The 14,398-nt window shown below is 39.9% G+C and overlaps 1 long non-coding RNA gene across 1 annotated transcript; it reads right to left on the bottom strand.

Annotated features, from left to right (window-relative positions):
- Positions 1 to 1,190: 1,190 nt before the first annotated feature.
- Positions 1,191 to 7,064, bottom strand: LOC119034694 (uncharacterized). The gene is made up of 3 exons (XR_005079609.2): positions 7,000 to 7,064; positions 3,162 to 3,299; positions 1,191 to 2,122 (listed from the first exon to the last, which is right to left on the bottom strand). It is a non-coding gene; the product is annotated as an uncharacterized LOC119034694 (long non-coding RNA).
- Positions 7,065 to 14,398: the final 7,334 nt, after the last annotated feature.

Here is a 14,398-nt window from a genome sequence, read left to right as displayed (position 1 = left end):
AATACCTGTTTGCACACTTTACTTTTATTAAGATGGTTAGGTGTGAAACATAAAAAATATAGTTAGTTTTTGCTTGCCAAGTGTTCCATAAATGTAACTTCATAAGGAAATTTTTAAAGTACTTCTACTTTTATTAGAATAAATTGCATAATAATTTTGTCAAGAAACTCAACCAGGATGAAAGCACCTTAAAACATAATAAATACAACTAGGTGAACTGAACCTAGTTCAGATATATATATACACACAATCTGGATTTATTGTGTTATATATATATATAATCTTATACTTAAAAGCAGTAATCAAACCAATTAATAAACATTTTTAAAACAAGAGATTACTGAATACCAACCAATAGGGCTTTACAATGAGAACTGCTCATTCCGATTTATCTAATCTAATGTTGAGTGACAGAGTTGGTTGACCAGAAAAAAACATTGATGTAATATTGTCTTACCTTTATTTTACCAAGGCTTTTCATTTCTGCCAGGTGAAGAATATTCATCAACAGCCTGAGAAAATGACTTACACTACATAGCTAAAAAACTATAAAAAGATTTCTCAAAAATGTGCTTTTGGGGTGTAGAAGGAAGTGGATGGAGGGTCATAGAAGTGATGGTGCAAACCTCTCAAAGTCCTTTCAACCATATCAACCTATTAAGATTTTCTAAATGAGCCAGTAAAAGACATTTCTCTCTCATGTTTAAAATATACATGCTGATGAATTTGTCTATGTCACAACACACTTGATAAACAATCTTGAGGATTATCAAAAGCCAAACGTCTCCCAAGACGTGTTTAAATTGATTGGCCCCAATGCAGGGTGTTTTGGGGTTTTTTTAGGTATTGTTGACATATAGCATTTACTAGTTACAGGTGAACAATATAATAATTAAACATTTGTATAGATCTCAATAGGTATAGTTACCATCTATCACCATACAAAGTTACAAATTTACTTTTTCTTACAATGAGAACTTGCAAGATTTACTCTCTCTAGCAGCTTTCAAATATGCAATGCAGTGATGTTATCTATAGTCACCATGCTGCACATCACATCCCCAGGACATGTCCATTTTATGACTGGCAGTTTGTACCTCTGGACCCCCTTTACCCATTTCACCCCTCCAAACCTCGCTGACCTCAGGCAACAACAAATATGTTCTCTGAATCAGTTTTATATTGTTTTGATTGTTCACTTGTTCTGTTTTTTAGATTCTACATGTAAATGAAATCATACAGTATTCACCTTTCTCTGTCTGACTTATTTCACTTAGCATAATACTCTCTTGTCACAAATGGTAAGATTTTACTCTGTTTATGGCTGAGTAATATTCCATTGTATATATTTACCACATCATTTTGTTATCCATTCATCCATCAATGGCCACTTAGGTTGTTTTCATCTCTTGGCTTTTGTAAATAATGTGGCAATGAACATGGGGGGGTGCAGATACCTTTTTGAATTAGTGTCTTCATTTTCTTTAAATACCCAGAAGTGAAATTGCTGGGTCATATGGCAATCCTGTTTTCATTTTATTTTAGGAACCTCCATACCGTATTCTCCAATGCAGTTTTATACTCACACACTGTGTATTTAATCACTGTTCACTTCAATGGCATCTGTCTTCAGTACCGTTCAAATGGCATCATTTTCAACATCATGACTTAAATCATATTTTAAATACATATATTTAAGTTTCCATTCAGTAAGGAATCCACATTTTCTCATTTTTAACACTGTTTATTACACATACCACAACGTTGTTTAATTAAGAGAGCTGCTAAACTTTGCTTAATTGTGGTTGCACCCTATGACTCATCAGCTTTTTTTTCCCTATTTTAAATTCAGTTCAACAACATCTGGTAGCTTATACAAGGAGAGAGGATGTTCTTTACAATCCATGATTTTTCTGGACAACATGTTTCTGCAGTTGGCAGACTTCCATTTTTCTCTTAGTTGCTTTCTTCATGTAGTCCAATTTAGGCATCTTATTTTTTTTCCTAAATATGTGTAATTACCATCAGTCATGTGCTGGAATTTGGTCTAATCTCGCATAATAAACTTCATAATAATTGGTTCCTAAATCTCTTTTATTAATATCTTCTGAGTTGGTCCAACCTTGAAAAGGGAAAATGAGGAATAATTGTGAATTAATTAGAAGACAGCAAAAATATCAGCCATGTACAATTTACATGCAGAGTAGCATTTCTTTTAGGGAATTTTTATTATGAAATCTTTTTAGTCTCTTTGATAAGCATTAACAAGAAGATAAGGATCAGATGTTGCAAAATGTATCTCTAGATACTATTTTTCCCTACCCAGATGTTTTTCACATCCTTTCTGACTCACAGTCCTTCAGACAAAGATAAACTATGCCTGATAGTCACACTACTGAAGGTTCTTGAAATATGTCCCTGGGTTTTTAAATATTTCTGCTTTAGTCTGGTCTTCTTTTATCTTGGAAATGAGAATGGGGGAAATAGTCTTGTTCTCTCCAACAGGAATTACATTCACTTAAATAAGATTCTTTGAAATTTTTCTACTACTGTTTCCTCAAGCAGAAAAAAACACAACATTAGCTCCAGCTATTTACCCTCCATCTGTTTGCATTTGCATTTTGCTGAGGAAAAAGAAGGACTTCGGGAGTTTAAAAACGCACTGTGATCAAACTGGGCAGACAACAAGATAATAATTGACTCCAGATACTTAAGAGTATCAAATGACTTTTAGAAAAAAAGATGTTGACATCCAATATAGATTAATATTGATTATCGAAAAGATGCTGTTCAAAAAACGCTATTTAATACTTTTCTTTGCATGAAACTATTCTAACTTTCAAATAAATGGATGGTTCATTTGAATATTTGGTGGTGTGCAGAGTTTTAATAAATATAATATTTCTACTTTGTCTTTCAATTTTTATTTCTGAATATTTCACTAAAGAATAAGTATGTTCCTTGAGCCCAAGAACAAAAAGTTGGTTTAAAATTTTTGTTTTGAAGAGAAACTTTGAGATACAGCAAAATAGTTTTAGGTCTTGACATAGTTTCAAATGTTGGTGATGTTTCCAAAAGTCACCAGTAGTTCCACTCCCCCATTTCCACCCTCACCGAGTCCTGAAATCCACTCATTCTTCTCTGGGCAACACAGTACCTACCTGAGGTTGAGAAATTGCTGTTTCCTTCAGCACTATCCACAATAGCGGTGGGAGAGGTGGAAGCAACCAAATTGCCCACGGATGAATGATAGATAAGCAAAACATGTTATTACATACAATGAGGTAATATTAGTCATCCTAAAAAAGAAGGAAAATCCGTCACATGCTACAACACAGATCAGTCTTGAGAACATTGCGCTCAGGGAAACAGACCAGTCACGAAAAGGCAAATGTTGTGTGATTCCATTTATATCAGGTACCTAGAGTAGCAAAGTCATAGAAACACAAAGTAGAATGGCGGTTGCCTGTAGCTAGAAGAGCAGTGAAGGGGGATTATTTAATGGGCACAGAGTTTCTGTTTTGCGACATGAAATGAGTTCTGCGGATGGATGTTGTGCTTGATGTACTTAAAAATGCCACTGAAATGTACACTTAAAAATTGTTAAGATGGAAATTGTATGTCATGGGTTTTATCACAATTATTAATAAATTAAAAATGTGTTATTATTTCCTCAGAAAGATTTTTAATTAGAAAAGTTGATTTTACTTTAAAATTTCCCATCGTGGGGAGATAGGAACAAAAATCTTCCTCTGTCTCCAAGTGCCTTAAAAATAACAGATGTCTCTATTTCTTCTTTACTGGCTTCAAAGTTGTTACCTAATTTTTCCTGTCAAAACCCGACTGGGTTTTAGAAGTACTCAGATTTCAGGCAGAAGGATTTTTAGAATTGAAATTTAGAAAGAATTCTGCTCTGTATTTCTTTAAAAGGTTTGGAGACTTGCCATTAGCCCCCACCCTCACTCACCTAGAGAAATGTAAATTCTCGTGAAATGTGACGCGTGATTAGTTTTTAGATAAAGAGAAAGGGACTTGGAAAGAAGGGAATAATGGTACGCGGTACAGACAGACACCAGAGCATCTTCCAGGATTCTCCCAGTTGCTCTGCATGTCTCTCGTGCCCAGCCAGTGCACTGTGAGCCGTTTGTGTTGTGTGGGTGTTTAAGGGAGAGTCAAAAATGAGTGAAATCTCAATTTTGAATACTCCCACGTGCAACATGTAATAATCTGACATTTAGTCCACTTCCTAACCTACTGCTGGTACAAACAGACGTTAGGCAGCTGAGTATATTTGTTCTGCACTGCAGTCTGTAGGCAGGAAGGCTGAAAGTGACCTTCATCAAAGTGTTTCTATGCTCCCTCCACTTGCTGCCCTCAGCCAGGGTCTTTCATAAGTCTAAATTTTATTTATGCAGGAAGGGCAATGGTTTCTCCACCTTCCAAATATACTGAGTATTTTACCTATGGATTAGTTCCTAGTTTGGGGGGATTTGAGTAGCCCTCCCAGGAAAGTTCCTAATAGTATGCAGTTTCACTCATTCGTGTAACAAATATTTATTATTTAATATAAACTAGGCATTGTCCCTTAACAATACTTGTCTATTTAATATAAGCCTTTAATATCTGAGATATTGGCCCTTTATTAATTAAGAGACTATCTTGAGAATGACTTTCTATACTTAAACCAAACAATGATCTTGACCACCAACTCAATGCTAGATATATAATGAGACATGTTTTTAAAAATTACACAGACTCGCCCTGACTAGTGTGGCTCAGTTGTTTGGGTGTTGTTCTGCAAAGCAAAAGGTTGCTGGTTCGATTCCCAGTCAGGGTGTATGTCTGGTTGCGGGTTGGGTCTTTGGTTGGGGCATATATGAGAAGCAACCGATCAATATTTCTATTTTAAATCAATGTTTCTCTCCCTTTTGTTCTCTCTGTCTTCCCTTTACTTTATAAATAGATAAATAATTTTTTTAATTGCATAGATTTTTGAGTCACTGGGAATAAAGAAACCAGCTATCTTCCAAGTGTGATACTTCCTAAAGTACATTTGGAAGGGCTGGTCCAAGCTTGCTCGCAGAAGTCTAACCTGGCCTTGAGCACTGACACCTATGACCCAGCTCTACCCCCAGGCAGGCACGTACAGGCCCCCAGACAGGAGCAACATGCAGACAACCTCCAGACTGGTCCTGCTGGGTGCTGGTGCCTCCAGGGCTGAGGTCGGTCCTGACTGATCAGCTGTTTTCTGGCCACCTGGCCTTGGCCTGCAGAGACTCTGTCTGCTCACCTTGCTTCTAGACCTGAGATCACCCCACAGGACAGGCCCCTTGGCTTCTTAGTATCCCCAGCCTGCTCCTGGCTTTGTGCCCTGCCTCCAGAGTCCACTGCTGCTCAATGCTATGCTTGACAGTTGTGACTAATAGGGGGCAGGTCATCCTTTCAGCTCCAGAACAATCTCCCATCTACCTCATTCCAGCCTATCTGACTCAAACCAAGGCATTTTCTTCCCAGCCCCAGCAACCCAGATCTTCCTTACAGTGTGAGTTTGCTTCCTAAAGTCTAAAAGCTAATAGAGAAAGAAGTTTCCTTCATATAATGGTAACAGATTTACTAGAAATTACTCTATAGTTTTAATCACCTTTCACTGTCTATGTTAGTGACACATTATTTAACCTCTCTGGAATTCACACTTAAAATGAGGGAGCTGAACTAACTCTGTACCTCCATCTCTCAGACTAAAACACTAGAATCAGAGTTAAAAGCACAATCTTTGGAGATATGCAGGTTCGTGTATGAGTCCAGATTTCTTACTTACTGACTGTGAATGATGCACAAGCAGCTTAACTTCTCAGTTAAATACAGAAAATATTTACCCCCTAGTATTGTTGTGATAATTAAATGAAATGATATATGTAAAATTCTTAGCACTTAGTATTAATCAATACAGTTATATATAATATACAAATACATGGTTGTATGTAAATACTTAGTGCTGACCTTTTTCTTGTACTTCAATTCGGAACATTCCCTTCAGCTCCATCTCAATCCTTGCATCTACCTCACATTAAAAATAATTAGTGAAAGCCCTGGCTCGTGTAGCTCAGTGGATTGAGCACGGGCCTGCAAACCAAAAGATCAGGGTTTGATTCCCAGTCAGAGCACATGCCTGGGTTGCAGGCCAGTTCCCAGCAGGGGATGCACCAGAATCAACCATACATTGATATTTCTCTCCTTCTCTCCTTCCCTTCCCTTCTAAAGATAAATAAATAAAATTTTTAAAAATTAGTAAATATTTCTATGTCCAAGTAATGTCTGCCTGAACCTTAATTTTGTTACGAGGGTCCAAAAATCTTAGTTGTTGAAATTATACTAGTCAAAATTATGGTTAAAATAATTGTGGTGCTGTTCTAACTTGAACGGATGGCTTGTTTTATTTTAAAGTAAAAGTTATCTTAGCAACTATCTTTAAACTGACTATAGTTAAAATTTTTTTAAAGAACTTTCAGTTTTTAATCAGAAAGCCAAAACAACTTGGAAAATTGTTTTCACACTGGGAAGAAACCACCAGAGGGGCCGGGTCTCCGCTAGTTTAGGGCCATGAGTTTGTGAACATGCTCTTGACAGCAGTCTTCAAGGAAGTGCACCAACAGTGAGGGGAACAAAGAGAATTTTGATCTTAGCATGATTCTAAGCCATAACTTCAACAATTAAGAAGTAACAGGTTCCACTCTTCCAGTCAGAGGCAAAGAAGTAAATACTGAAGCCAAAACTCTGAACGCAAGAAGTTCTGACATATATGACATTGAGCTATAATTCGGGGCCCCAGTGGGTCCTCTCTAGGCCTTCCATTGCTCATACAGAAGGCCAGGACAATCAGTCCTATCATAGAATAGCTATGATTAATATTAGTTAATAAAGGAAAGGTAGATCTATTGACAATAGTAAACATCAAGATGCTATAATCATTTGCGAAAATAAGATGGCTGAGATGCCTACCTCAATCAGGAGCTGCTCTCCTCTCTGAGGCAAGGCCACAGAACTGCTAGCATTTGGAAATAACAAACGTCCTGGAATTCATAGAAGGTCCAGGGCATAATTGCTCAATATGAGACAGATCAGGCAAGGTCACACTGTGAACAGAGGCTCTAGAAGTAAATGCTGACGTGCAGACAACAGGCTGTTCATGCATTCCTACTGTGGTCAACAGATCAATGGTCTCCCAGGGATATCCGTGCTTTACGAGGTAAAAGGGACATCACAGCTGTGATTACATTAAGGCTTTGAGGTGGGGAGATTCTCTTGGATTGTCCAGGTAAACTCAATGTAATGATGAAGGTCCTTATTTGGGAAAAGCAGGGAGTCAGGATGAGAGAAGGAGATACAAAGGCAGAAGGAGGGGATCAGAGGGTGAGAAACTTGAAGCTGCTCCACTGCTTGCTCTGAAGACAGAAAAGAGGGAACCACCTGGGAAATGCAGGAGGCCTCGGAACTGGGAAGGGCAAGGAGGTGGACTCTCCACTAGACTAGAAGGAATTCTCCACTAAAAAAAATGCAGCTTGATTTTAGCCTAGCAAAAGCTGTTTTGGACTTCTGGTTCCAGAACTGCAATATAATAAATTTGTGTTGTTGTAAGTCACTAAATCCGTGGTGATTTGTTGTAGCAACCTATGAAACTAATACACTTACTATATAAGGTCCGGCAAGAGTAAGGCCTGCTTGAGTGTGGTTGGCAGGATAATAATATGGGTATAATAATTTATAGTTTTAAACTGAACATTTCACCTAAAATATCATATGGTGTGCTTGAGTGTGATATTGTTATGTTACAGAATTACATGCCTATGATTTTGTAATAAGAGTTTATAATAAAAAAGGGGTGTTATTTGTGCCAGACCCATATACCAGTACTAAGTGCCAGAGAGTCAAAGATGAGAAGACACATTTTTCCTCTGGGTATTTGTTCAACAAATATTTATATATTGGTTGCTCAAAATTGCATGGTATCTAATATTTATTTATTAAGGGCCCATTATGTGTCAGAAAGGATGTTAGGTGCTTTGAGTGCATTTCTCTGACCCTCCTGCCCATACTATTATATACATTGCTAATATTTATTGAGCACCATGTGCTAGACACTGTCTCAAACACTTAACTTATATTATCATATTTAATACTTAAATTCTTTGATATAGATCACAATTATTCTTCCCCATTTTACATAAGAAGAAACAGCCTTAGGAAGGTTGAAAGTAGTTTCTCAGGGTCAAACTGCTAGAAAGTGATAAAAATTTAAATTGATCTACCTCCAGAGCCTGCTTTGCATTTTCCCCATTATGTAGATGAGTAAACTGAGGCTCAGAAAAGTTGAATTATTTACCAAAGCCAGACAGCAGATAAACGGTAGGGCCAAAACTGCTTCATCATCCACTGACTAGCTCTGACTTCCACTGCACACCTCTCCCACCTTTCCTGAGCCTTCCGACTCTAGTCCAGAACTTTTCAGGAAACAACGTGCCATGTAGTAACCAGATCCCTCCTAGCCTGATACTCAGTTGACCAGTTCTGATACAGAGATTTGGGGGCAGGGTATCCCAGGGTGGATGGCCCAAGTCCTCCTTGTTGTCTTCATCTCCTTTTAAACTGGGACTAGTTGAACTGCCCTGATAACGCTTTCCTCCTTTGGAGGAGAAGCCATTATTCTGATAAAGTCCCTTTTCCCCTTCTCCCTCCACTCTTGCCATAATCCCTTTAGGACCAAGAGTTCTCCATACAAAATTCTCCATGCAGGTCCTAGAAAGCTTTGGTTTTCAGAACTGGGAATATCCAGATTAACATAACCTCCAAACTGTGAATCTGCAAACACTCGTGGGGATTGAGGAGGAAGGAGGAAGGAGGAAGGAGGCTCAGCTGCTCCACTGCCTTCAACACCTTCACTCTCACCGTATCCTCACCTCTCCCTCCATGTGTCCTTGCTGGTGGACACGCAGCAGACCACAGAGCCAGCGCTTTGACCTAAGCTTCTTGGCTTTCCATGGGAAAAAACATGGGTTAAAGGAAAAGTAAAGAAAGACAATAAGGGATAAAAGGACTAAATAAATGCACATACCAATTTCTAAACATATCCGTTTCTACACTTCAAGTATCTGATTCTGGTAAGAAATGCAGTTTTGGAGAAGAAAAACAATAAGGTGCTCCAGACTAATTGGTTCAAACACATGCTAAGTACCTAAGAAATATTTTTTAATTGAACTGGTTTATTCAAAATAAAATGATGTGCTAGTCTGGCCTATTGTAATCTAGACACACCCCCTTTCCCCACCACCAGCCCCCTCTCAACAGGAGGGAGTCTGTCTAGTCCTTCAGTAGAGACATTTTCCTTATTGAAACCCAAACTCTGTTCTTGTCCAACCTCTCTCCCCCACACACACACCGCCCCTACCCGCCAGCTACCTTACTCCTTCCCCTTAGTTCTGGTTTACAGCTCGAGGGAAATGCCTGGTCCCTGACTGATCAAAGGAGAAAGCGGATGAGGACGATTACCCAAGGCTGTCCTCTCAGGGGTTCCTCCCTTGGCTCGGGAGCCCTTGGCCTGACTGCTCCAGGTGAGGCCCAGCTGAAGTCTGTGCCTTACAAAGTGGTAGCCAGGAATGTCCACAATAAAAACAGTCCCATAACCACAGAATGGCCTTGGGTCTTTGCAGGGTGAGCCCGCCCAGAAGTGGCGTCAGGCATAGGAAGGCTGCCTGAGTCTCAGCAGAGCACAAGGAGTAACACATGGAGGCCTGTTTCTCTCTCGAGTCGGTGACAGGGCAGCAGGTCCCCAGTGGCTTCCTTCACTGGTTGAAACATCTATAAAACTTTGATTATTTACTGCTTCTGAGAATTTCTAGGCCTCCTTATGTTTGAATGGCATGCGGAGTGCTGATTTTTCTCCTGGAACTGTCAAGACAGAACACCACTCTAAAATACACACTCTGAGTATGTCTTGCTCATGGTACCTGTGGAGCCCAGCAGGAACATGGTAAGAAGCCCATCACCAACCTTGACTGGTTTTTATGTAGCCTGGTAACAGCATTATGGTCACTGAATTGTTGTTAGTGTGTGCTGGGAAACAAGGCCAGTAATCTCATTGTTCTGCCTGTAACTGGTTTTGTTCCTTAGCTATCAAATCAGGGCAGATTCTTCAGATTCTCAAATGTCAGACAGCCAGCTGCCTCAAGATATGACAGGAATGTTTTTAAGGTTGGTTTCTCTCCATGACATCATTTCTCATTACTCGTTGATACATACCGTCCTGACCAGTCAGACTCGCCAGTTTTCTGCCCATGTTCATGACTCTCACTCATTGCCCCTTTGTCCTTTAGCACAAGTGGTATGTATTTCCACAGAATGCATTTTACTTTCTCTCTACCCATGCACATCCCTCTCATCTACGTCAATGTAGAACAGGGCACACTTTCAGAAACCCTGTTGGATTACTCCCACCCTACCCTGATTAGCCCTTGGTCATGTCTCTCTGTTCTTCTGTGTGCTGGATCCATTAGGTAAGTGGCCATGTTAGTCCATTGGAGCTTGAATTTATGTAATCCTGTGTATCCCCAGGGAAACTTGAAAAAGGGAGGAATCATCTCTTCTATTTCTTTCCTGTCACATCCCTGCCAAGACATTCATTAGTACTGCTTTCAGTTTTCAGTTAAGTTCTTAACAAATCATTTTTACTGGGTGTGCTCTTTTATACAGGCAGAGAGATGAGACCTCAGTTTTCCTCTTGACTCTGTCTCAAGCCACCTGAGTGGTATTAGCCAAGGCACTACACCTCCCTGACACTCGGCCTCTCAACAATAAAATAAAGAGGTGGCTGAATGATCTCTAAAGTCTCTTTCAACTGTGACAGGTGTGGCTCAGTTGGTTGGAGCATCGTCCCATAAACCTAAAGGTCACAGGTTTGATTCTTGGTCAGGGCACATGCCTGGGTTGCAGGTTCAGACTGCAGTCAGGTCATATGCAAGAAGCAACCAATTGATGTTTCTCACATCAATGTTTCTCTTTCCCTTGTTCCTGCCCTTCCCCTCTATCATAAATCATTAACCGTGTCTTCAGGTAAGGATCTAAATAAATAAATAAATAAAGTTCTCTTTTAGTTCTAAAGTTCTCTTTCTCTATGTCTATATATTTCTGTCTTGATGATGTTCCCTGCAACCTGAACAATCAGAAACACTCTGTGGGCAGTGCCTGGCTTTCTGAGAAGATTCACAGAGAATTTCTTGGTGTCCAGTTAACTGTCAACCATGGAAGTAAGCTGTCTTGTTGGGGCTGCAGCTCCAAATACTTTCTCCTCTCAGACTCACACAGAAGAATGCTGGATCCCCTACAGAAACCAACATGAGCTTTTTTCCTGTTTCTCTTTTGTGTCTCCTCAAATCACTCACCATCTTGGGAGCCCTCTCCATGTTTACTCAAAATATGCTTCTCTCATGTAAGATCCTAGTGATGCTGTTTCATCACTGATATTGGGTGAGGCAGTTACCTGCACAGGTAGAATGCTGCCCAGCAAAGTGGGTTCATGGGAAGCCCTGAGCATTTCATGAGCTTGGGTAAGTTGCTTAAACTCTGCCTCAGTCTCCTCATCTATAAAATGAGACTAATAATGGTACCCACTTTACAACATTCTCATGAGGGTTCAAGCAATTAGAACTGGGCCTGTTGCATAGTAAGTGGTCAGTAGGGGTTAGCTCTCATCATTATCATTATGACTATCATTATCATTATCATCATGGCGCTATATTAAACCAACTCCCAGAAGGGCTTTCCCTACATGAGGATGGAAGCTCAGACAGGGTGGAGAGGTGAGGTCACATTAGAGCCAGCTGTCTTGCCAGGAAGCAGAGAAGCCCAGGTGCCACATTGTAGTATTTTTAGCAGTGATAGTGAATCATGAGCATTTAATGTCAGAAAGACTTAAAATTGAAATAGCTTCTAACACCTCTCTAGTATTTTTAACACACTATTTTATCCAGGCATAACAAAAGAATAGTTTTAATTATATCTTGCTCTGTAAGGGAAGGAAAAAAACCAAACACTTGCCATCTCTCTTCTTTTTATGTGTGTCTTTCATTCTAAACAAAAAGCAGGCCTCTAAAATGACGGCATGACTGGAGTGTCTCTTGGTCAGGTGGAATCTGCCTCCTGGGCCTTGTTTAGCCCAGTGTTATTACAGGAAATGAATGCATTGTACTGAAGCTGTTTGTCACCCCATTGTTTCTCAGGCCCAAGCCAGTGTGGGACTGTTTGTACTCCAGCAGACACAGCAGCCATTATGTCCCTGCAACATCCTTCATGCAGCTGTGAACACCGGTGCCCAAGCCAGTTTATCTGCAGCGGCATCCCTCAGAAAGGGATCGTGAGCAACATCCTAAGTCAGGGCCCTACTTTGCTGTGGAAATATCCTGACCTCTCCAACATTCCTCCTCCCACTTGGCCAAGAAAAACAAGCAAATAGAGACCCACTTTGCTGTGTGTACCTCTGGGGCATGTGGGGTAGTGATTTCCAATCTCTACATGGAATCTCCATTCACAACTCCCTCACCCAGAGTAGGAAACAGTAAAGCCCCTTGCAGGAGATGGCTTTTCCCTAAGGCAACGGAGTCTAACGACTGCAACGCTCTGTGTCCCCACTGCCGATAAAGTTCAGGGGTGCCCACCCTGGCCATTTAACTCTCTGATAGACCAACCTGTGATGTGACTCCATGAGACCATGTGATTCTCTTAGGTTTCCTTTAGCCCACCTACCACAGGACACATATTTAAATAATCAGGATGAGAAATACTGGCTTCCAGGCTAGAAATGAGTATCAGGGAAGACCAAGGGAGTGGATTCAGAGGTGGGCATTTATTTCAGGTCTCAGAAATTTCACCAACTACCTCTGAGTGTTTAGAAGTGACAGCCTTTGGTCCTCACCTTGAGGCTTGGGTTGGCAAGGGCAGCCCATTCTTAGGCACGGTGCCTACAATTTTGGTTGATAAACGATGGTGTTTGAAGGCTTGGTTGTATAAAGTGAACCAGCCATCTGGGGTTTTCCTAGAACTACTGGACAGAACATTTATCACAAGGAACTGCCATAAGTTAAATATTTCCCATAAAGTGTATGTGTGTATGGATATGTATTTACATAGAAATATAAAACTGTATGAAGTTACCAGGATAAATATCTAACAAACACAATTTATCAACCTTGGTCAATAAATTTTGAAGTAGAAGTCGTTTAGAACATGACATATAAATACAAATACCTGGATGTAAGTTAAATTTTTTTGCTGGCTAAACCCCATTTTCACTGTTAAATATGACTGGTGTTTATTACCAGGATAAGAGGAAACAAATTTAACTTGCTCCTGACTTTTTAAAAAGAGTCTGGAGCCTTCTGGGCTTATGCTTAGCTTCTGTACAGCAGTTTTGGTGTGAAAGGCTTGAAGGGAACCAAAGTTTTGCCACCTGAAGCTTCCTGGGGGGATATTGATTTAAAGCTGTTTATTAAGAAACAAGACTCAGAAAGAAATTTTGACCCTCCCCTCTTGCCTGCCTAGGAGATTCAGGCAGAGAGCAACCTGCTTCAGGGTCTGGTAAATAAGAGGGCTTCAGGCAGAACTGTTACCTAGATGCCTCCTGTGTTGCACCATGCCTGAGTCACCAAGCATGGATTTGCCTAGCATGGACGTTCTTCTCTTCCTCAACTGGCTGTAAATCGCCTTGTCTCACTTCTGAAATCGAACATACCATCCCCGTTTCTTTCTCCTTTGCCCAAAATGTCTTTTTTTTGTCCAGTTTTCTTTCAGAAGACAACCACTGTCCAGTTTCTTTTGAATTTTTTTAAATGTGTTATATATAACATAAATAAAAACGTACTGTTCTGCACCTTTCTTCTTTTGTAGTTTTACTTAATTTTTTATTTTTTAATTTTTATAGAATTTGTTTGGATGACATTGGTTAATGAAGTTATATTGGTTTCAAGTATATGATTCCATAATACATCATCTGTATGCTGTTTTGTGTGTTCACCACCCAAAGTCTCCTTCCATCACCATTTATCCCTCCTTTATCCTCTTCTACTTTCTCAATCCCTCTTCCCCTCTGCTAATCACCACACCGTGGTCTGTGTCTATAAGGTTTTTTTTCCTTTGCCTCATCCCTCCGCCTTTTTCTCCCAACCCCCAAATCCCCTCCACTCTAACAGGTGTCAGTCTGTTCTCTGTGTCTATGAATCTGTTTCTGTTTTGTCTGTCAATTTATTTGTTCATTAAATTATACATATAAGTGAAATCATATGGTATTTTTTTTTGTCTGACTGGCTTATTTCACTTAGCACAATACTCTCCAGGTCTACCCATGCTGTTATAA

This window comes from Artibeus jamaicensis, unplaced genomic scaffold, assembly GCF_021234435.1.
Source record: "Artibeus jamaicensis isolate MK-2021 breed Jamaican fruit bat unplaced genomic scaffold, CSHL_Jam_final contig_867, whole genome shotgun sequence".
NCBI classification, from domain to species: Eukaryota; Metazoa; Chordata; class Mammalia; order Chiroptera; family Phyllostomidae; genus Artibeus; species Artibeus jamaicensis.
This window is presented reverse-complemented; position numbering and strand designations above follow the sequence as displayed.